The 24273-nt window shown below is 47.5% G+C and overlaps 1 pseudogene; it reads right to left on the reverse strand.

The window, feature by feature from the left end:
- The window catches only part of LOC134575285 (zinc finger protein 850-like), a 40645-nt pseudogene extending 17065 nt beyond the window's left edge, over positions 1-23580 (reverse strand).
- Positions 23581-24273: the final 693 nt, after the last annotated feature.

Consider the following 24273-nt stretch of genomic DNA (forward strand, 5'->3'; position numbering starts at 1 on the left):
GTGATGTCTAACAAGATGTGAGTGAATGCTAAACTGTTTCCCACATTCAGAACAAGGGAAAGGCTTTTCACCTGTATGAGTTCTTTCATGCACAAGAAGGTGTGAGTGACGGGTAAAGCATTTCCCGCATTCAGAACACGAGAAAGGCTTCTCTCCTGTGTGAGTTCTCTGATGAGTCATAAGATCTGATTTACTGACAAACCTTTTCCCACATTCAGAACATGAGAAAGGCTTTTCTCCTGTGTGAGTTCTATTATGCATAACAAGGTTTGTGTGCCGGCTAAAGCATTTCCCACATTCAGAACATGAGAAAGGCTTTTCTCCTGTGTGAGTTCTATTATGCACAACAAGGTTTGAGTGCCGGCTAAAGCATTTCCCACATTCAGAACATGAGAAAGGCTTCTGTCCTGTATGAGTACTCTGATGTCTCACAAGTTCTGATTTACTGACAAAACATTTTTCACACATAGAACATAAGTACGGTCTCTCTCCTGAGTGAGTTCTTCGATGTATAGTAAGACTTGAGTTGTGGCTGTAGCATTTCCCACAATCAGGACATGAGAATGCTTTTTCTCCAGTGTGAGTTCGCTGATGTTTCACAAGCTCAGCTTTACTGGGAAAAGGTTTCCCACATTCAGAACACGAAAAAGGGTATTCCCCTGTGTGAGTTCTGTGATGTTTCATAAGATTTGATTTACTGACAAACCTTTTCCCACATTCAGAACATGAGAAAGGCTTTTCTCCTGTGTGAGTTCTATTATGCTCAATAAGGTGTGTGTGCCGGCTAAAGCATTTCCCACATTCAGAACATGAGAAAGGTTTCTCTCCTGTGTGAGTTCTCTGATGTTTCACAAGATCTGATTTACTGACAGAACATTTCCCACATTCAGAACACGAGAAAGGCTTTTCTCCTGTGTGAGTTTTCTGATGTTTCACAAGTTCTGATTTATTGACAAAACATTTCTCACACATAGAACATAAGTACGGTCTTTCTCCTGAGTGAGTTCTTCGATGTATAGTAAGACTTGAGTTTTGGCTGTAGCATTTCCCACAATCAGGACATGAGAATGTTTTCTTTTCTGTGTGAATTCTCGGTTTTGCAAGATAGGAGTTACATGGAATAGAAGAGAATGGCATTTCTCCTGTGTGGACAACAAATTCTGAACAACGAAAACATTTCCACCATTCAGAACATGGGAAATGTTTTGGGTTTCTGTTTACTATCTCACTTGAAGATGTACATAGTTCTGAGCGATTGTTTGACTTTTGAGGAATTAATTCCTTGGTCCTTTTATTACAATATTTATTCAGAGTATTGCTTAGTGCACTTTTGTTCTTGTCCTGTCCTTCAGGATAACTTCTGCTTTCGGAACCACCTGCAAGAAATGTAATGTGCTTGGAGTTAAAGAAAAAAGGTCACTAGAAATTTTTTTACCAAAATATTTTCATGAAAGATCAGAAATTTGACTATAAAGCATCATTACTTTGCTGCAGAAGGATTTAGATAGACTGGAGGACTGGGCACTCAAATGGCAGATGAAATTTAATGTTGAAAAATGCAAAGTTATGCACTTCGGCGTAAAGAATACACAAGCAACGTATACCCTTAATGGAAGTGAATTAGGGATAACAACACACGAAAAGGACTTGGGAATTGTTATAGACAACAAACTATGCAACAATGTGCAATGTCAATCAGCAGTGGCCAAGGCCAGTAAGGTATTGTCATGCATGAAAAAGGGAATTCATTCTCGGGACGAGAATATCATTTTGCCTCGCTATAAATCACTGGTAAGACCACATATTGAATATGCTGTGCAATTTTGGGCACCTGTTCTAAAGAAGAATATCATGGCACTAGAAAAAGTGCAGAGGCGGGCTACAAAATTAATAAAAGGAATGGAACATATCAGCTATGAAGAAAGGTTAACAAATTTAAACCTATTTAGTTTAGAAAAACGTCGCCTGAGAGGGGATATGATAACATTATACAAATATATTTAGGGCCAATACAAACCATTGTGTGGAAATCTATTCACAAACCGGACTTTACATAGGACACGAGGCCATGCGTTTAGACTGGAAGAAAGAAGATTTCGTCTAAGGCAAAGGAAAGGTTTTTTTACTGTAAGAACAATCAGGATGTGGAATTCTCTGCCTGAAGAAGTGGTTTTATCAGAGTCCATACAGATGTTCAAACAGCTACTAGATGCATACTTGCAAAGACAGAATATTCAAGGATATAATCTTTCAATGTAGGGTAATAACTGCTTGATTCAAGGATAAATCTGACTGCCATTCTGGGGTCAAGAAGGATTTTTTTGTCCTAGCTTGTTGCAAAATTGTGCTTCAAACTGGGTTTTTTTTTTTTTTTTGCCTTTTGGATCAACAGCAAAAAACAGGTGTGAGGAAGGCTGAACTTGATGGACGCAAGTCTCTTTTCAGCTATCTAACTATGTAACTATGTAACTATGGTGATTGCAAAGAACCATAACTACTTAAGGACCACATGACGGTCTATGCAGTGTATGGTTTTTTTGCCCCTTCAGATGCAGCTTCCCACAGGGTGTTACAAAACAACCAATCACACACGTACATTACAGAAAACACTCCCAGCAATTACACACAAAATCCTCCCCCTCTGCCTGTGATATAATGGTACACAGTGGTTAACATAATTATCACAGGCAGGAAAAATACAGTTTTTACACATACACTGTAACTTTAAAACCATTAAAACCATACATCCAATGTTGGTATCTCTAGCTTCCATTGGTAGTGGGGCCGTCACACCCGCCATGTCAGATGGGTTGTTTGTCAGCATTTTGGCGAGGACTTTTTCCACTGAAGCTGCCACGGCAGCATTAATCCTCGACTGAAATCGGTCGGGGGAGATTGAGGGGAGTCCGACATGTTGGGTCACACTCTTCCGGTCTGTGGGAGACAGAACAGGTGTCTGGTACAGTAGTACACTTACTGCCACTCAGTGGGCCTCCACGTACAACCCAGAATTTCAATTAATCAGTACCACTTAGTAAAATCCAGGAGTGGTCTGAGGAGGGGGTCAAACTGGGATGAGCAGTCTGCAATGCCGGGACGTAGCCTGTGTATGGGAGGCGTGGTACACGTGTATAATCCAAAGGGGATCACCCTTATATGGTACAGTACTGTGGAGTTTGGCAGCACTGTGAGCTCTCCTTTCCGGCTCAGGGAGGGGCATACGGATCACCCCAGTTGTAGCATGGAGCTGCTGATATACATGCATCTAGTGCTCCTTGGTCTGTGCATACAGTGACAGAGCGTACGCTGTGGATATAAGCCTGTACTAGGGTGCGGGGGGTCACCCCTATATATGTATGTCACTAGTACCGGAGTAAGACTCGCTTGGGGGTCAACTAGCACAGGGGGGGTCACCCCAGTATACGTATGTCACTTAGGACAAGAGCCAGATTCGCTTGGGGGTTGTCACGGTAATATACCCCAACACGCAAGAATAGTCCAGATAGTCTAGAGGCAAGAAAACAAGATACGTCTTACAGGGCCTTAGAATGGCCGGACTTGACGAGGACAGGAAAAGACAGAGTCCAGAAGGAGCCGAGGTCAAGGGGACAGCGAGAAAGCGTAAACTAGAACTAACCAAGGACTGGTACACAGGAGAGGAAACCGGCGAACAAGACAAAGCCAAGGTCAAACACAAAAAAACACAACTGAACGATACAAGCACTAAAGGGAACTGAACCAGAAACCACGATAGGGCAGGGAGCTAAGGGAAAGGTGAGTATAAATACCTATTAGATTGATTTGATTGGCCCTTGTCATATCTACGCCCCCAAAACGTGAGAGTATGGGGAATGTGGAATGACATGGGCCAATGGGAGACCTTTTTTATTTTTTGCTCCCACTGTCCCTTTAAATGCTCCCAGTACCAGGCGCGTCACGTGGCCACTTCTCGCGGTCCGTGCACGCCTCCCCTTCAGATGCAGGACGGCGTGCGGCAGAGAAGGAGGACCTTGCCCGGCATCTAGAGAGGGTAAGTACCGCTACAGTACCCCCCCGAAGAGACGCCCACCGAGCGGGGAGGACCCGGCCTGGCAGGAAAACGAGAATTGAAGGAGTGAAAAAGGCGAGGAGCGTGAACAGCGTCAGCGGAGATCCAACTGCGTTCCTCCAGCCCATATCCCTTCCAATCCACCAGGTACTGGAGGCGACCCCGGAGAAAACGAGAGTCCAGTACGGCAGCCACTTCAAATTCCTCATGACCCTCCACAGAAACAGGAGGAGGAGGAGGAGGAACATATCGGGTATAACGGTTAAACAGGAGCGGTTTCAACAAGGAGGTGTGAAAGACGTTAGGAATACGCAGGTTACTGGGAAGATCCAAGGCATAAGAAACAGGATTAACTTTATGCAAGATACGAAAAGGATCAATAAAACGGTAGACAGCTTCATAGAAGGCACACGAAGGCAGATGTTACGAGTAGAAAGCCAAACCTTATCCCCCACAACACAGGAAGGAGCAGCTCTACGATGTTTGTCAGCCTGAATCTTCTGACGAGCAGCAGAATCCACCAAAGAACGCTGAACCTGCTCCCAGGTAGTACGCAAACCGGCCAAATGCTCATCCAAAACTAGCATGCCCCGCAAGGTGAATGCAGATGGAAGAACCACAGGATGCCGGCCATAAACAACGTAGAAAGGGATAATACCGGAAGATTCGTGAGTAGCGTTATTACGAGAAAACTCTAAAAAGGAAAAAGCCCAAGGAAGCAGGTCAGCCCAATTGTTCTGATGGTGGGATAGCAGCAAAGGTACTGCTCTAGCGATTGGTTGGCACGTTCAGCAACTCCATTGGACTGGGGGTGGTAAGCTGAGGAAAACAAGAGAGTAATACCCATCTCTGGTATACCGTGTAACCTAAACACCTCCCTGGCAAAGATAGAGGCGAGTTCCTTAGATGAGGGTAATTTTACAAGAGTGACAAAATGAGCCATCTTGGAAAATCTATCCACGATCATCAGGATGACTGTTTTACCATTCGAAGGGGGCAACTCAACAATAAAATCCATGGACAGATTAGACCAAGGCTTCTCGGGTATGGGTAACGGATCCAACAACCCACAAGGAACACTATGTGAAGACTTCATACTGGCACAAGTAACACATGCCCGTACGTAATCGGTGACGTCCCTGCGCAAGGAGGCCCACCAGAAATATCTAGACACTGCTGTAAAGGTTTTAGCGATACCAGGGTGACCAGCGGTTCTGGTGTCATGATAGAGTGACTTGATTTCCTGCCTTTCAGGAACATCGACAAACAATTTATCAGCAGGTTTCTCTCTAGGTGCAATATTTTGTTTAGCTTGTATGACTTGCAAGATGGACGAAGAAATAGAAAGAACAGTAGTAGCGATGATCCTGTCCGGGGGAATGACAGGGGTATCATCAAGCTCTTGTTTGCCGGTAGTTTCGAACTGTCTGGACAGAGCGTCAGCTTGAGTGTTACGATCACCCGGTCTGTAGGTGATGATATAATTGAAACGAGACAAAAACAGAGACCACCTGGCCTGTATAGAAGACAATCTCTTGGCTTCACTAATGTAGGAAAGGTTTTTATGATCTGTAAGTATGAGGATAGGACCCTTAGTGCCTTCCAAAAGATGCCTCCATTCCTTAAGTGCTAAAATAATGGCAAGGAGTTGCCGATTGCCTATGTCATAATTATTTTTGGCTTTAGACATCTGCTTGGAAATGAAACCACACGGATGTAAAGGCCTCTCTGAAGATTCTCTTTGAGACAATATAGCACCCACCCCAATATCAGAAGCATCAACTTCAAGAATTAAGGCAAAGAAGGGACAGGATGCTGTAAAATAGGGGAAGAAGCGAATGTAGCTTTAAGGAATTCAAAGGCCTCAAGCGCTTCCGGTGTCCAGACATGAGTATTCCCATCCTTTTTAGTCATTCGGGTTATAGTTGCTACAATGGCAGAAAACCCTTTAATAAAGCGCCTATAATAATTTGAAAAACCAAGAAAACGCTGAATGGCTTTCAAACCCTGAGGTAGAGGCCATTCCATGATAGCAGAAAGTTTCTTGGGATCCATACGAAAACCCTTAGCAGAGATTATATAACCCAAGAATTGGACTTCGGATTGATCAAATGAAATTTTTTTTCGAGTTTACAATATAGACCGTTAACAAGAAGAGTCCTCAAAACTAATTTAACATGCATGTGATGAGTATGTAAATCAGGTGAATATATTAATATGTCGTCCAAGTACACGATTACGAATGTGTGTATGTACTCACGTAGGACATCATTAATAAATTCTTGAAATACTGCTGGGGCGTTACAAAGACCAAAGGGCATCACAGTATATTCGTAATGACCACTCCTGGTATTGAATGCGGTCTTCCACTCATGATCCTTTTTGATACGTATGAGATTGTAAGCACCCCTAAGGTCCAGTTTAGTAAACACAGTGGCTTGTTTAAGCCTGTCAAATAATTCCGTGATTAAGGGTATAGGGTACGCATTTTTGATGGTGATTTTATTTAGGCCCCTATAGTCGATACAAGGTCTTAAATCGCCATCCTTCTTTGATACAAAGAAGAAACCACCCCCTGCCGGAGAAGAGGATCTTCTTATAAATCCCTTTTGTAACGATTCTTTAATATATTCCTCCATAACAAGATTTTCTTGAGGAGACAAAGGATACACTCTCCCTTTGGGAGGTATAGCACCAGGTAATAGATTAATAGCACAGTCGTAGGGTCTGTGAGGTGGCAACTTTTCAGCCTCCCTTTTATCGAAAACAGACTTAAGAGACATGTACTGAGGAGGTTTAACAGTAGACACAGGAGGAATATTAGTAGAATTCAAAGGGGTGATTTTAACAATACAAGACTCTTGGCAAGCATCACTCCAAGATACTATTTGTCCTGACTCCCAGTCAATAGTGGGATTATGAGAACGCAACCAAGCATACCCTAACACGAGGTGAGAAGAAGTAGAAGTAATGATTTGAAACCGAATGGTTTCTGAGTGTAACAACCCTATAGACATATGCAATGGTTCAGTTTCATGTGTAATAACTGGGGAGCATAATGGTCTACCATCTATGGCCTCAACGGCCAAGGGTGTCGTCTTCTCTCTAGTGGGTATGTTATTTTCCCTAACAAAGCCGGAATCGATAAAGTTTTCGGCCGCACCGGAATCAACCAGGGCTAGTATATTCCCTGCTATGCAGTTTTTTTCAAGATGCAGGGAAACAGGGAGAAGCAATTTATTAAGAGGCAAATGTGAGGACTCTGATGTCACACCCAAGGCCTGTCCCCTATACGGTCTTAGGTGCGATAGTTTTCCAGACGCACGGGACATTCTTGTCTCATATGGCCCTTCCTACCACAATAAAGGCAAAGTCCCTCCTTTCTCCTTTATAGTTTTTCAGCATCAGTAAGTTTAGCAACCGCTAACTGCATGGGTTCTTCCTCTGATCCTTTAGATCCTTCAGGAGTTTCAGCTCTAGGTGTATTAAATTAAACAAAGAGTCTATTCCTAGACTTGGTATATAGCCTGTCACAAATCCTGTTATCTATATCGATGAGATAGTCGATAAGGTCCTCTAAGGGTACAGGAAGATCCCTAGCTGCTACCTCATCCAATATAGTTTCAGAAAGACCTTCCATGAACGCAGTAGTAAGCCCATTGTTAGTCCAATCTACTTGTGAAGCAAGGGTATGGAACTGAATAGCATAATCAGCGACAGACTTAGATCCTTGCTTAATTCTCATTAACGCCCTGGCGTCATTCTTTGACCTTTTAGTTGTGTCAAAGGTTCTACGAAAAGCCGTAAGGAAGCTATTGAAATCATGTACCATAGGTCCATTAGCCTCCCAAATAGGATTTGCCCACTCAAGTGCTTTATCAGTAAGCTGGTGCATAAGAAAACCCACCTTAGATCTATCAGTGGGAAATGAACGTGGATACATCTCAAAGTGGAATTCCACTTGATTAAGGAATCCCCTGCAGGTCTTAGCATCCCCTCCATACCTAGGGGGAGGGGTTAGATGTGCTGAAGCATTAGGCATATTAGCTGTGCCTGGTGCAGGGGTTACAGGAGGAGCTGGTACAGGTACCGGAGCTGTTCTGGATAAAAGTGTCTGGATGGCTTGATCCATACGGTGATCCTGTTCTGCAAATCTAGCCTCATGAGTGGCCATCTGTTGTCATAAACCTGCGGGGTCCATGGCCCTACCATAATGTCACGGTAATATACCCCAACACGCAAGAATAGTTCAGATAGTCTAGAGGCAAGAAAACAAGATACGTCTTACCGGGCCTTAGAATGGCCGGGCTTGACGAGGACAGGAAAAGACAGACAGAGTCCAGAACGAGCCGAGGTCAAGGGGACAGAGAGACAGCGTAAACTGGAACTAGCCAAGGACTGGTACACAGGAGAGGAAACCGGCGAACAAGACAAAAGCAGGGATAAAGAGAAAACTGAGTCAGGAACAAAGCCAAGGTCAAACACAAAAAAAACACAACTGAACGATACAAGCACTAAAGGGAACTGAACCAGAAACCACAATAGGGCAGGGAGCTAAGGGAAAGGTGGCCCTTGTCATATCCACGCCGCCAAAACGTGAGAGCATGGGGAATGTGGAATGACATAGGCCAATGGGAGACCTTTTTTATTTTTTTTCTCCCACTGTCCCTTTAAATGCGCGGCACGCTCCCAGTACCAGGCGCGTCACGTGGCCGCTTCTCGGGGTCCGTGCACGTCTCCCCTTCAGATGCAGGACGGCGTGCGGCGGCGAAGGAGGACCTCGCCCGGCCCCTGGAGAGGGTAAGTACCGCTACAGGGGTTACCCAGCGTAAAGGGGGTCACCCTTGTACAAAGATGTCACTAGGACAGATGACTGCCACGCATCGGGGACACCCAGCGTAAGGGGGGTCACCCTTGTTATATACTCTGTTATGTGCATCCACCACTGTATCCTGGTCAATGTATCCCTGTGGAGAAGGAGTGTATCCAAATAGTTGGAAGGTCCAGTGGGAGTAGGGAGCTGAGCAAGTTAACAGCTCTAATCTATCTCCCTGCAAACAGACTGTGTAAGGGTCACACTATTTGCACACATCAGGGTTAATTTATAAGTCCAGAAGTTGTACATATAAAAACGTTATTCAAAAGGTATTTATAAATGAACTGTAAAGAGCTAGCTGCGAGTACCGCGAGATTCAAGATGGCAGCCTTTCACGCGCAAAAGCGCTGTGTGGCCCGCAATCGCAATCGCGGCCCGCCGGTATGGTACAGAGTCCCCATTTTAAAATTCCTTTATTTTAGAAACAATGTGTGGCGAAACCGACCTCGCCACTGGGCATTGGAGAAGCCTGTTTGCCCGCCTCCTACCTGCTGACTATGGCCCCTGGGTTATTTGGCCCTTCAAGTACAATATTTGGGCATATTGGATTTGTATGGTGCTGCTGCTGGCCCTTTAAAAAACATCTGGGTCCATACTGTGGAGTTACTGGGTGGCCACCATTTCATGTATCAGAGGCACATGGTGAGAACAATGGATGAAGCACATGGTGAGAACAATGGATGGCGGCCATTTTAACTCACAGACATTGTTGTGACTTTTCTACACGGTGCCATCTCGCCGGTATTTGGTACACAACGACATTGTGCAGTAGTTTTAAACTATACAACAGGGGACACATTATACAGTAATTATTTTTTATATAATCTGTATATGTTCTGCGGAATCTGCATTAAACTGTATCTTCCAAACTACTGAATGGATCTGGGTGAATTTGGGATTTGTGGTTCACCCAGATCCCTTGGTTCGGAGGATATACTTTATATGGGGTTATTGCATGTTTCGGGGTCCCTGTGATATGTTTCATAAAACTGTATTCTTCTGTCTGTGATAATGAGATTACCCATTGTGTTCAGTAATCCTATTACAGGCAGAGGGGAGGATTTTGTGTGGGAGTGTCTGTGTGTATTGTACAGATTGATTGGTTGTTTTGTCCCTCCCTGTGGGCGGTCCTGTATTCTCAACAACTGTAATAAAAACCAGGCTGGGAGTGCCAGCCTCAGTTCCTGCTTAACCCTCAAAGTGAAGTGTCGTCTCATTATTGGGGGAGGATTTATTGTATGCTGTTCCAGTTTGACTGCTAGGAGTGTAAACCTATTCGTATGGTTTTTCCTATTCAACTGTCTACAGCATTCATATGCTTGAGAGTACTCATATGCTTCTCTGATTCGGTGGTTGTGGTGTCTTCTGCAGCGCTTGGAGTCCTCAGGAAACGCTAGGAGCATCCTTTAACGGAGGTACCCAGTCGGGGTGCCAGGCGATCCGTTACATTGGTGGCAAGCGGTGGGATGGCGTCCTAGTGCGAGGAGAAGCAGCTCGGAGACACTGGTAACGTTTGGAATTACAAATTGAGGGCAACGCTAGTATCCGTACAGCGCCCCTGGCTACAGCAGGATGGAATCAGCTAGTTTTCGGACAGCGTTCCATGATGAGGAGGAGGAGGCGGCCGCGGACTACAGGGATGCAGACAGAAAGGAACTCTGGTATGATGCCCTGGAAGACGCCCAGTGGCGCGAGGTGAGAGTCTCCCCAGTGATGAGCAGCGGCTACAGAAGCGTGTGGCGATGCGGATATATCTATTGGGAGAGCAGCCCCTGGATGAGTGGGTGACAAGACTAGAGACCCTGGTATGGCGAGAGATCTGGCTAGACAACGCATACCAGGCCCTCTGGTGGCAAACCATTCGACTTACCCCCTGGACGGCCGAGCACGACTTACCGGAGGGGGATGATTATGATGGCCCGGGTTTATTATGGGATGCCTTGGAGGACGACATTGATCTTGGCAGCACGGAGGGGGTCTAGGTTTTGGGACATCTACGACTACCGGATGGGAATGTATGTCTGGGCTGACGAAAGCGAGGTGAGCAAAGACATGACCCACCTGGTAACAAGGGAGTGGGAGCTGGAGCAGGACTACCAACACCTGCTCAGCTTCGTGCAGCCCCAACCTACCCGACAAGCAGAACCAGACCTCACTGACTGGTCCTGCGATGACCTCCAGATGGCAGGTAGAGATGGGACCGAGGTCTCTCTACCGGCCCTACGGGGATGCTGGGCAACCAACTCAGATCTCCAGCGACAGTGTGAGTCCCAGGGAGCCGAAGGTGTCATCCTTCCTCCCCAGTGGCAGCGTGAGTCCCAGGGAGCCGAAGGTGTCGTCCTTCCTCCCCAGCGGCAGCGTGAGTGCCAGGGAGCCGAAGGTACCGTCCTTCCTCCCCAGCAGCAGTGTGAGTTCCAGGGAGCCGAAGGTGTCGTCCTTCCTCCCCAGCGGCAGGCCCAAAAGGTCGTAAAATGATGCGTCAAAGGTTACGTCATTCGCGGAAAAGTTCGCTACTTGTCCATGGTTCCCAGATCTTTTTTCGAATCTAGACATGGAGCCGCGCACCTTGGCTGTCAAATTGTCCATGAGATATACTTCCTTCAAATTGGAGATCACCTTCCGTATGGAAGGTAATTTTACCAGTAGCCATGACTGTGCTAGTGTTCTTCGTGCTGCCAATGTTACTTTATGTACTAATTTTTGTTCCCTGTTAGTCCAGTCGTCTAGGGATCTATTTAGCAAGTACGTCCAGGGGTTCAGCTCGGGTGCCCTGTGGAAGATCTGTCTAAGCAAGTCGTATATTTTCGACCTGTAAGTTTGTACCTGAGGGCATTCCCACCACATGTGGAGATATGTGCCCCTGTGGCCACATCCCCGCCAGCAGTCGTCGGATGGTGTTTGGTGCATGTGAAATTGTTTTACCGGGGTGGTGTACCACCGAAACAAGGTTTTAAAGGATTGTTCCTGGAGGGATACACATATGGATACTGCATTGTTCGCTTCCCATATTTCTCTCCATTCTGTTCCCTCCAGGACTTCTCCCAACTCTCTCTCCCAAGTCTCAGTGTACGTGAGTGTTCCCCATTCTGTTGTTTCTGAGCATATGTGTGCGTACATTGTCGTGATAAGTCCTGATGGTGTGGATTTGTTTAAACACATTTTTTCATAGAATGTCAATGGGGTTTTCCCTGCTTGTTGTACAAGTGGGCGTTGTGCGAAGTCTTTGAGTTGTATGTACCGAAAAAAATCCCTGGGAGTGATATGTGTCCCCTGTTTCAATCGTTCGAATGTGACTATGCCTGTGCTTTCATACAGGTGGCAAGCCCTCTGTAAGCCTGCTTTTTCTAGGTTTGCGAATTCCCTGGCCTCTATTCCCGGAGGGAAGGCCCTGTTTCTTAATAGTGGTAGCAGAGGGGACGGGGAGCTTGCCAATTTATATTTGGATGCTGATGCGTCCCAGATTCTCAGGGAGTTTAATATTGCTGGGCATGTGGTTCTGAGAATTGGTCTATCTTCCCTGGGCACCCATATGTGGTATTGTGGTAGATCAGGGCCAGTGAGGTGGGACTCCAGGTCCACCCATCTCCTTACCTCTAGCGGTGCGTGCCACATGGCCACCTGTGCTAGTTGCGCCGCTAGGTAGTAGAAATAAAAGTGTGGGAGCCCTAAACCTCCTCTCTGTCTTTGTCTGTATAATATGTTTCAGGAGATTCTGTGGCGCCGATTTTGCCATATGAAGTTCCCGACTGCCTTTTGCAATGGGGCTAAGTCGGATTTTAACAGCTTGATGGGTATCGCTTGAAACAGAAAAAGGATGCGGGGTAGCACATTCATCTTAACAGTGTGAATACGCCCGATCCAGGAGATGAACGTCCTGTCATTTAGACAGGGCACCGGCGAATTCACAGAGTTTCGGTTGGGAATTTCATAGGAATGAATGAAATTCTGATCTGATCCATGTCACTTAGGGTCCCCACCTTCAGCTTTAATAAACTAAATGAACGAACAAAGGCCAAATTGAAATTGGATTTTCGTTAATTCTTTTACATTTCTATGCGTTTATTTGTCATTCTGACGAATGAACAAAATAGCCTAATTTCCCGACCGAATTTCAGACAAAAGCGAATGCCCAACACTAAGCCTAGTATACCTAAGTCTCGGCTAGTGCTTGGGTCAATCTGCTACACTGCTATAATTACTAAAACATACTTTGGGATCTATAACGACTGAGGGAAAGGAAATCCTTGGCGGCGACACTCGGATGGGCCACCACATTACACTTGGAGGACTAGGGGATTGATTGAAATAGCTTTTGATTTCAGTAAATATGCTGCAAACACAACAAAATGACAATTTTAGTGTTTTTTTTTTTTTTGACATTCTTTATTTTTTATTTTTCATTTAGAGAAGGTAACATCGTTTATGCTTAGCGACTCAGAACATCATTGTCAATATGAACATAATGAAACAAAACATGTGAATATGTTTGTTGAGGCATCCAACAATAACAACAATATTAAATAGCTAATGTAGAGTTTGGATATCTGGGTATATTCAAAGAGGAGTGAGTTACTTAGTTCTACGAGTAGGCATAGTGGTAAGTTTTTGTCAGCTATTGGGGAGAGTGGGGAGGTGGTATCCCTGGAGTAAGAGGAGACGTCCCCAGATCCGTGTAAGCGGATTGCCATGGGTTCGCATGTGGCATAAGACGCTTCGTATTACTACGTTGTCGCATAGCGCTACTGGGCAGCATTTGTAAGGGTGCGGCCTACGTCTTTGTCCTGATACGGTTGCCATGGTAGTCGTCTGCTCATTACACTCATTGTTTCCTGTTAGCCCGTCTCCCACGGGGTTGTTAGTCGGTTGCATTGATGGCAGTATGATAATGGGCGCCTGAGAGATAGGTATATGGAGGTTTTTGGGCTGGGACAGGGTGAGAAAGTAATTTGGTCTGTGTGCGCAGCGTCATATGCCTAGACGGAGTAGAGTCCAGTTCAGATGGGCGTTAGTCCCAGTCTCGTTTTGTAGCAGATCAGTTGGGATTGCGTGTGTGGGGAGTCTGCCTGTGTTTGCTAGTGGCTGCATATGTTGTGGTAGGGGGTGACTGGTGTGGTAGTATGTGATAGTCAGTTTGGTATGTGTGCGATTGTGGGCTTGGTGGCAATCCATATTGTGTTGTCCTGCGCTATTCGTCTATCCCGATGTTGCGGGGTGGCCTATGTCCCTTTCAAATGTATGTCTACTGTATGTGGCTCAATTCACTCCCTATTCCGATCCCAACGAGATTAGTTAGTGGTGGCGGTCTCTAAGGATATCGGGTGAATGTCTTCAAGCCCCATCTCTTGGTGTTGTTGTCGTGGGGTGTCTATAATGAGTCAAGGTCTCTCCAAGGTTTCCTGAGCCTGTCGGTTGCTAGGTTCCGTCTGTTGTCAGTAAATCTTGGGGTGGGAAAAAGGGATAGGGTTGGATGTTGAGAGGGTCCAGTCGCAGGGGGTTTAGTCGGGTGTATTGGCTCTAGCAGGCAGGTGCCCTTCCGTCGAGAGTGTTCGTGCCGCGGCGGTTGTGCTCCCACCCCCTCCCGTATCGGCTCCCCCTGCCCTCTTGGATATGTAGTCCATCCACGGGAACCACGTGAGGGCGCATTTGTCTGAGCGTCCCTGAAGGGAGGCCGTCATCATTTCCATATTGTAGATGGTTTCTACCCTGTCTATCCATTGCTGGTATGAGGGTACTGCTGGGCTCTTCCACATGGTTGGTATTAGTGTTTTCACCGCCGTCAACAGGTGTATGACAAGGCCTTTCTTGTACACTTTCAGGGGTGTGCTAGTGTGGTTTAGCAGCATGGGCAGTGGTTGGAGAGGGACCTCCGTTCCTGTGATTTCTTTTATTGTTCGCTGAATCATTTGCCAGTATGGTACGATGTGCGTGCATCTCCACCAGATGCCTTCTTCTGTGCCGCATAGCCAGCATTCACCGGGGATCGTGGGGTGTATGTGCCGTAAAACCGCCGGGGTCCGGTACCAATGCGTCAAAATTTTATAATTGCACTCTTGGTATTTGGTGCTTATGGTCCCCTTGTGCGACAGTAGGAATATTTTTTTCCACTCGTCGTCTGTGAGCACTACGTCCGTGTCTCTTTCCCATCGTTCCGTAAATCCCAGAGGTGTTTTGTCTCCATTGTTCTGGAGCTCAGCATATAGGGTCGAGACCCCATGCATAAGGTGGTGTCTTTCGGAGCAGAGTTTTTCCAGTGGGAGCAGTGGACGGTGCAGGTGACGACTGCCTTTCACAGCGGCTACGTATGTTTTAACCTGGTGGTATCGGAATTCGTCCAATCTGCTAGGCCTGCGGTCCTATAGCAGTGCTGCCAACGACTTCAGGTTCGGTCCATCGCACCATTGGTGTATGTATACCCAGTCCTTGGCCCCCAGATTCTTCAGGTCGGACGAGCTAAGCCCCCCTGCTAGTTTCGGGTTGTTGGTGATGGGTGTGAGCGGGTTGGGAGACGTCGTGAGGTTCCTGGTGTAACGAATTCTGCACCAAACCTGCAACGTGGCGTCTATCATCTGGTTACCTGTGCGCAGATCCCCAAGCGAAGCTTCGCCCAGCCACAACTGGGCGGAAATTTTGCCTTGGGCCTGTTGCTGTTCGATGTGGACCCATTGTTTTGTGTTAGGGCTGGCGTGCCAGTCGACCAGACGATGAAGGTGGGTTGCTTGATAATACGTGGCGATCGACGGCAGTCCAGCACCGCCCTCGGTCTTCGGGCGTTCCAGTGTTGACCGCCTTACGCGCGATGGTTTGTGGTTCCTGACAAACTGCCGGATGGTGGTCGTTACCGATTGAAAAAACCCTCTTGGGATAGTCGTTGGTAAGGTCTGGAATAGGTATAATATACGTGGCATGACGTTCATTTTTATGGCATTTATTCGGCCAAACCACGAGATGTAGAGAGCCGTCCACCGTTTTATATCCTGTTGCAGGGTAGCCAAAAGGGGCGCGAAGTTCAGTTGGTATATGTGCGTTGTGTCCTTTGGTAGCCAAATGCCAAGGTAACGTAGTTTGGTGGTGCATATCCTGAAGGGGTATTGCGTTTGGATGTGTTGCTGGAGCGTCGGGTCCCTAGAAAGTGGCATCGCCTTAGATTTATCCAGATTAAGCTTCAAATTGGACACCTCACCGTAATCTCAAAATGCTTCCAGGAGGTTCGGCATCGAGATTCTTGGCTGTTCTAGGAAGAAGAGCATATCGTCAGCGTAAGCCGCCACCCTATGCTCTTTCCTCCCTATGCGGTGTCCTGTGATCCCTCCGTGTCGTCTAACCGCTTCGAGGAAGGGTTTGAGGGTGAGGGCGAATAGTAGAGGCGACAGGGGGCATCCTTGTCTCGTGCCGTTGCTTATGTCAAACGAGTCAGTCAGCGCTCCATTGACCCGTATGCGAGCTGATGGTGCGGTGTATAGTGCTGCAACCCAGGTCCGCAGTCGCGTACCAAACCCCATGTGGCTCAAGGTAGCTGCAATGTAGTCCCAATCTACCCGGTCGAACGCCTTTTCGGCGTCGGTGGATAGGAGCACCAGATCTCGTTTGCCAGCTACTGATGTATGTATGATGTTAAGGGCTCGGATGGTATTGTCTCTGGCCTCTCTACCGGGTATGAACCCTACCTGGTCCGAGTGGATCAAGTCAGGGAGCGTCCGCGCAACCCTGGTGGCCATGGCCTTGGCAAAGAGTTTTATGTCCGCGTTAAGCAGCGAGATCGGCCGGTAGCTGGAACAGTTGGTTGGGTCTTTTCTGTCCTTCTGTATGATCGCGACTGTCTTCTCAAGGAGTCTTTGGGAAAGTGTCCCCCGTCCTGAATGGAATTGAGTCCCGTCAGGAGTCTGGGTAGAAGGATGTCCTTAAACGTTCGTATGTAAGCGACTGGGAGACCATCGGGTCCGGGAGCCCTGTGCGGCTTGGATGTTTTCAGTGCTCCAGCCAGTTCCTCAATTGACAGGGGTAGTTCCAGATCAGCATTTTGTTCTGGGGTCAGTTTACGGGCGACATGTTCCTCTAAGTACGCTGCAATCCGTTCTTGATGGTGTATCGCCGTAGCATCCCTTTTATGCTGTGTTTGGTCGTACAGCGCCGCGTAATATTCTCGGAACGCTGTTAGTATGCCCTCAGGGAGTTGTGTGATGGCTCCGTCTCGCGCGTGGACCTTGTGGACGTGTCGGGATCTTCGTTTTTCTTGGAGCATCCTTGCCAACAGTCTTCCACTCTTATTCGAGTGTTCGTAGAAGTATCTGGATGTTTTCCTGGCGGTGTGAAGCAGCCCTTGGGATAATATATCCCGGAGCTCTCTGCGGGTTACCGTTAGGCGGTGGTAAGTGCTGTCTTCTAGGGTGGTTTTATGGGATTGCTCAAGATCCGCAATTTGACGTGTGAGATCGGCGATTTGCTTCGTTCTTTGTTTTTTACGTCTGGTGCTGGCTGTTATGAGGTGTCCCCGGATTACACATTTATGGGCTTCCCAGAGCATCAAAGGTTGCATGTCTGGGCTCTCATTTGTCGCGAAGTAATCTGTTAAGGCTTGAGTCATTGCGGAGGTAAATTCCAGATCGTCCAACAGGGATTCATTTAGCTTCCAATGCCTTTCCCTCGGCTTGAAGAGCGGAGAGTGGGTGTGGATCAATACTGGTGCGTGGTCAGTGTGGTCCATGATGCCTATGTCTGCGCTGCGTAATAAGTTGAGGTATTCTTGGGCTATGAAGATGTAGTCTATGCGACTATAATGTGTGTGGACCGAGGAATAGTGGGTATAGTCACGATTATCTGGGTTGAACGCCCTCCAACAGTCCACCAGTCCCGTCTTGTGCAAGGAACGTTGCGCGGCTCTAAGGCAGTGTGTGGGGATCGAGCTTTGGCCCCTGGATGTGTCTCGTAGTGGGTCCAGTGGCATGTTCAGATCTCCTGCCACAATCAGTAGGCCCTCTCTGAACTTCTCCAGTTTGGACAGCGTTCTACTAAGGAAAATGTGTTGTTTCCTATTCGGTCCATATAAGCACGCGAAGGTGTATGCGTGATCAGCAACGGTGCCTTTCAGGAAGAGATATCTTCCATTCGGGTCTGCTATAGATTGTGTACACTGGAAGGGTACGGTGTGGGCGAACAGAATCGCGACTCCGGCCTTCTTAGCTTCAGAGTGGTTCGCGTAAAATCCCAGAGGAAAGCGCCGGTTTTCAAATTTGGGAGCGTCCCTACCTTTGAGGTGTGTTTCTTGTAGGAAAACTACTGAAGCTTTGGCACTCCACAGTCGGCGATGTAGGTGGGCCCGTTTTTCTGGTGTGTTGAGTCCCTGAACATTATTGGACCAATACGTCAGCTGGGCCGGGGTAAACCCCTGCGCGGCCGCCATTCCTGTAGCAAAAAAGAGATAAAAAAAAAAGGGGGGGAGGGGAGGAGGGCGGGGGGAGACCCCACCCGCCGCGGCACTGGAGAGTAGCTAGGAAGGGATTCGTCTAGTACGAGGGGTCTAGGAAGATGGGACGGTCCGGGGTCTGGACAGTCCTCTGGGTGGGGTAGTTGTGAGTGTGACTATGACCCTGTACTGGGTTTTAGTGGATCCTAGGGGTGGCTATCTGCCCTACCCTGGAGCCCCGGTGTTATTTACAGGAGGGTCTGTTCCAGTGAGGTTCGGTGCCGTCGTGGCCAGTGGAGAGATTTGGTCTAGTAATCAGTCTTCATTAAACGTCTCCTTCAGCTCCCAACCTGATAGGGGCGTCCGTGAGCTTTACGTCTTTTAAAGTTAGGGTTTTGTTGAGGAAGTGGTGAATGGTCGTGTCCCTCCGGATACTTGGGACGTTGTGAGGCCATCTGTCTGCCCTGTAGTGTGTGTTTGGAGCACGTGTCCCTCCCAAGTCTCCCCTATCTTAGCGTGCGTCTGAGGCCCACCGCGACACCGGCGGCTCGTCCCCCTGCTGTTTTTGGGTGGTGAGTCTCTAGGTGTATTCGGGAGGAATCAGGTGTTCATGTGTGCGGCAGGTCGGGGCCAATTGTGAAGTCAAACCGAGGGGTGCACTTTGTGTGTAAGCTGGGGGGCCGAGAACAAGTCAAGTTGTCACGTCGTGTTGCAATCCGTGTGCGTCCACATTGTGGGTCGTGTGAAATGGGTCAGTGTATCGCAATTTGGGCCCTAAGTTACGTTGTCGTGGGGTGTTGCTATCATCTGACCTGAGGGGTACTCTTAGGCTGTGTGATGATGAAACGCTTTGCGCTATCGCGTCTGTCATGTGGCGCGCGTACATGTTTAGTGTATGCAACACGAGCCCAAACATGGCTGCTTACATGAGCGAATGGACTCGTGTCAGCGGGCGGGTCTCTACACTTAAAGTTTAATCAGTGGCACAGCATTACAGTAATGGGTTTATAGCGGAAACAGATGTGGCATAGCTAATAAACTTTGTATAACTTGTGGACCCCCATACAACTGCTCAAAGCTTATATCAAGCGGCATAAATTGTTGCAAATCCCCAACCCCCCATGCCTCCCCCACCGTCCCCCCCCAGTCCGCCTCCCAGCAGAACGGGCTGTAGGCCTCAGGGCATCCATGCATCGTGGTTGTGTACACGGGACCCCTACTTGAAGTGAGCCCGGTAGACACCAGCAGGGGAGTGTACATCGTCCCTTAGCACCCCCAATGAGATCCCGTTCCTTCCAATCCGACGGGGACCCTCGCTGCAGCTGCATGGTAGTGGGAGACTCTTGGGGGTATAAAGCGCAGGTTACTGTTCCCTGGGCCGACCACCCACCCAACCTAGGCATGTCCCACCCATTACCTGTAGCTAATATTGGTGGGCAGTGTATTGGAAAAGTACATCATCCCCTAGTACCCCCAATGAGATCTCTTCCCTCCCAACCTGACGGGGACCCTCGCTGTAGCAGCTTGGTAGTGGGAGATTCTTGGGGGGGATAATGCTCAGGGTGCCGTCCCCTGGGCCGACCACCCACCCCACCTAGGCATGTCCCACCCTTTACCCGTAGCTGATATCAAAAGTACATACCCCAGGTAGGTCTTCGTACGGAGAGGTCCAGAGCAGGGGGATCCAGGGGGGAGGAGGGCCACGGTGGAAAGGTGTGTGGCAACTGGGTTGGTCGGGGTGGAGGTCTCAGCTGTCTGTTGTGTGTGTTCGTCGTTTATTCTTCAGGGTTCTCAGGGCCCCCCCTGCGTTGAGACGGGGTAGGGCCTACTCGGAGGTTGTGCGCCACTTCCAACGGGCCCGTGGCCCTGGCCGGAGGACCCTCCAGGATCCAGTTCGGGATCTGTAGTGTGGGCAGTCCTGCCGATTGCAGAAAGCGAGGAACGTCATTCGGCCAACGGATAATGTGCCAGACATTGCCTGTCCTGGCATGGAGGCTGAAAGGGAACCCCCATTTATAGGGTATCCTTCTCTCCTGTAGCAGCCTGGTCAGTGGTCTGAGCGCTCGGCGAGCATCTAGGGTAATCGTGGATAGGTCTTGGTAGAGGGAGACCTGGGAGTCCATGTACGTGATCCGCTGCTGTGCCCGTGCTGCTTGCATTATTGCCTCCTTCAGTGGGAAGGATTCCAGCGAGCAGATAATGTCTTGTGGAAGGCCGTCCCTCCTAGGGGCCCGCAGAGCCCTGTGTGCCCTCTCTATTCCAAAATCATTGGGGGCCGCGTCTCCCATGAGGTGGGTGAACAGGCCTGACAGGGCCTCATGAGGGTTTTCCCCTTCCGCCTCTGGGAGGCCTCGGATCCGTATGTTTTTGCGGCGTCCTCTATTGTCCAGATCTTCAACTTGGCGGCGGATGTCCAGGAGGATGTTGCCTTGCCTCCCTGTTGCCAGTTCAGCAGCTTGCATCGTTTGGGCACTTTGTAGGCGGCTCACCTCCAGACTATCCACACGCTGTTCCAGCGCTGAAAGGTCCCTGCGGACCGCCGTGATTTCTTCACGGATGACTGCTTTCAACTCCGCTACCATTTCGGCCTTATCTTTGCGGGTGAGCATGTTGGTAGTGATTGTAGCCAGGTCTGCTGATATCTGGGACAGCGTGGGGGCCATCGGCGAGGTCCGTCCTGAGTGAGCTACGCTGGATGCAGGTGAGGACGGTGTCGGCGTGGCAGAGCCGTCTAGGCCCCGCGGGCCCTGTGGAGCCAGTACGAAGTCATCCATCGGGCCGGGGATGTGTTTCGCCGGTGTAACTCCGGAGGTACCAGCAGCGTGTGATTTCTTTGTTTTCCCCATTTTCTTGCTGTTTGGGGTGCTGATGTGCAGGGTTTAACAGGTTGGGGCCTAGGAGCTCAGGAGCAATGCGACTCACTCCATCGGCATTCAGGCCCCAGCAATTATAGTTTTTTACACGCTATAAAGTGATTTGAAACTTACTGTGCGTAATAATTTGGAACAGTGCATTGTAAGTTTTTTTGTTTAACCCCTTAAGGACACGACATGTGTGACATGTCATGATTCCCTTTAATTCCAGAAGTTTGGTCCTTAAGGGGTTAAAAAAAATACTGTTATCATTAGGAGGTTTGTTCAATAAAATTTGAATTGTGCTCTTAATAGTTGATAACATGAGAATTATGCTGACTGTTATTTACATCAATTATTTAGGTAAATGAGAAAAATATCATTTGCATAATAATTTGGAACAGGGTGTATGATGCCACAGAGTAGCAGGAAGAAGGAAAATTAAATAACTAAACCAGGGCACAACAAAACCCAAGCAAAAAGTCGACTAAAGATTTCACCCTTGCGCCTGGGATTTGTCAGCAGCAGTGGTTTTGGTGACTTTACTGTCCCTTTAAGAATTGCATTTTTCTCATTGAAAATTAAAATTTGTTAGTTTAAAAAGAAACGGTCTCCTAACTTTTTTCCTGGATCTCACATTTCAAACAAAGCAATACCAGATAGTCGAGAACTAAACAATATTGTCAAATCACAGCAGCTGCAATGAACAGTCTCTCCCTTTAACCTGGGAACAAAGCACAACAGAGTCTGTCTGGGGCATAATGAGTAACTAAACACTGCAAACTCTCACCACACTGAGCTGTATGAAGAGTTTCACAATAATTCAGTTCCCCTGCAGAGATCAGGAAGGTAGAGAAGCCTGGAAAAAAGAAAAGCCAAGATCTCTGACCCAGAAAGGAGCCTAATACCACCTACATGTTTATTACTAACCTGGGCCAGTATTCAAAAGACTATCCTGCAGGTGGCTCCTGACATACGGCTCTTCCCCTCGCTCAATCGCTGATATAATCAAAGGCGTCATGTGAATCCTTCCTGTATTTAACGGGACACATTATTAACAATTAGAACTTAAAGATCTTCCAAGCGATACACATTTATTATGATTACGATGAGTTAGGAACATATGTGAAGAAATGTCAATTTGTCCCAGATATGAATATGTTCTTATGAGAAAGATTTCCTCTAAATAGGGTGACGTTTTCTTACCCAGAGAGCTGAGGGTCTGGTAATTCTCCATCATCACATCCCGGTAAAGCTCCTTCTCTTCATAATTTAAATAGTCCCACTCCTCCTCGGAGAAGTAAACGGCCACTTCCTCAAACTCACACTGATCCTAAATGAGAAATGTCATTGTTACAGATCATCAACCTACAACAGGACTAATTGGCCAGACATTAACTATAACTACTACAAACTATAGCCTTTAAAGTGAATCTCCAGTGCCAGGAAAGCAATCTGTTTTCCTGGCACTGGAGGGTCCCTCTCCCTCCCACCTCCCACTCCCCAGTTGGTGACTTACCTGAGGCAGCGACATGTCCCACGTCGCTGCCTGCTCCTCCCCCGCCGCTCCACCTTCTGCCTCCGTCAGCCGGTGGGCGAGATTGATCCCGCCCACCGGCCGAGGAGACCTAATGCGCATGCGCGGCATTGCCGCACATGCGCATTAGCGCACCTCATAGGAAAGCATTAAAAACGATTTTCAATGCTTTCCTATGGGGAATTGAGCGACGCTGGAGGTCCTCACACAGAGTGAGGAAGTCCAGCGACGCTCTAGCACAGATAATCTGTGCTAGAGACCAGGAAGTTTCCTCTGGTGGCTGTCTAGTAGACAGCCACTAGGGGAGGACGTAACCCTGCAAGGTAATTATTGCAGTTTATAAGAAACTGCAATAATTACAGTTGCAGGGTTAAGGGCAGTTGAAGTTGGCACCCAGACCACTCCAATGGGCAGAAGTGGTCTGGGTGCCTGGAGTGTCCCTTTAATAGTTTCAGATAATCTTTTCAAATGAAAATTACCATAGACTTCAATGGTGGATTCTGTAGATAAATAATTAAAAAAGATTTTCTAACAGATTGAGATCATTTGAAATATTTATCCAAAAAATTAATTGAGCTTGATATTCTCATATTGTAATTCACCACATTATATAGATATAATAAATATCTTTCTCTCCCTCTACCATATCCTTGAGTTATACTTCCCTATCACAAAGACAGGAAGATAAGATACAACAATAGAAGTGTATTTTGTGAATATATCCCTTACCGGTCTGTTCAGCTGGTAGTCCATCTCTGAGACTTGATCCAGATCTCTCAATCACCTGCACCTTCTTCTAGGTTTTTTTTTTCCAGGGGTCACTGGATGACTTGCTTTCTCCAAACAATGGACTCCAATGCCGGCAGAGATTGGCAACCTTGTTTGGTCCCAGTGTGAGGGACATAAATCAAAGGAATGAACCTACTGGATATAAATATAGCGGTCAGGTATTCTCCATCATGAAATGAGTGTAAATATTTGGTTTTTGAGTTTTTTTTCCCCCCCATTTTAAAAGCTACTTCTGTTTAATTTGCAAAGACCCCCAACAGTAACATCACCTACTGGGGGTTCTGTAACCATCAAGGGCAAGGTAAGGTAGGTCTTTACATACCTGAACCTGTCCCTCGCAGACACCTCAATCCTCTTCCATCCAATCTTCTTCAGCTCCTGGTGCTTCAACTGTCGACTTCAACACTGAGCTCTTGCGCATGCTCAAGAGTACAGCACTGAGGTCTATGGAGGATCCTGCGAGTCAATACGATTCTTCATATTAATAGCCTTTTACCCCCTACAGCCATCACTGGCTGCAGGAAATTACAAGGACAGAGCGTAAACCGGACCTTAGATGGCCGGACTAATGCGCTAGAGACAGAGAATGGTCAAAGGGAAAGCCGAGGTCAAGGAAGCCAGAAAATACACAATACCGTTTACACAAGTCAAGTCAGGGAAACCAGAATTCAGAATAACCAGGGAAGAGCCAAGATCAAGATACCAGGAAATCAGATTCACAAAGATAAAGTGCAAAAGGGTAATAAGCGCTCTCTTCTCAAGGGTGAGCAG

This window comes from Pelobates fuscus, chromosome 10 (assembly GCF_036172605.1).
Source record: "Pelobates fuscus isolate aPelFus1 chromosome 10, aPelFus1.pri, whole genome shotgun sequence".
In the NCBI taxonomy this organism is placed as follows: Eukaryota; Metazoa; Chordata; class Amphibia; order Anura; family Pelobatidae; genus Pelobates; species Pelobates fuscus.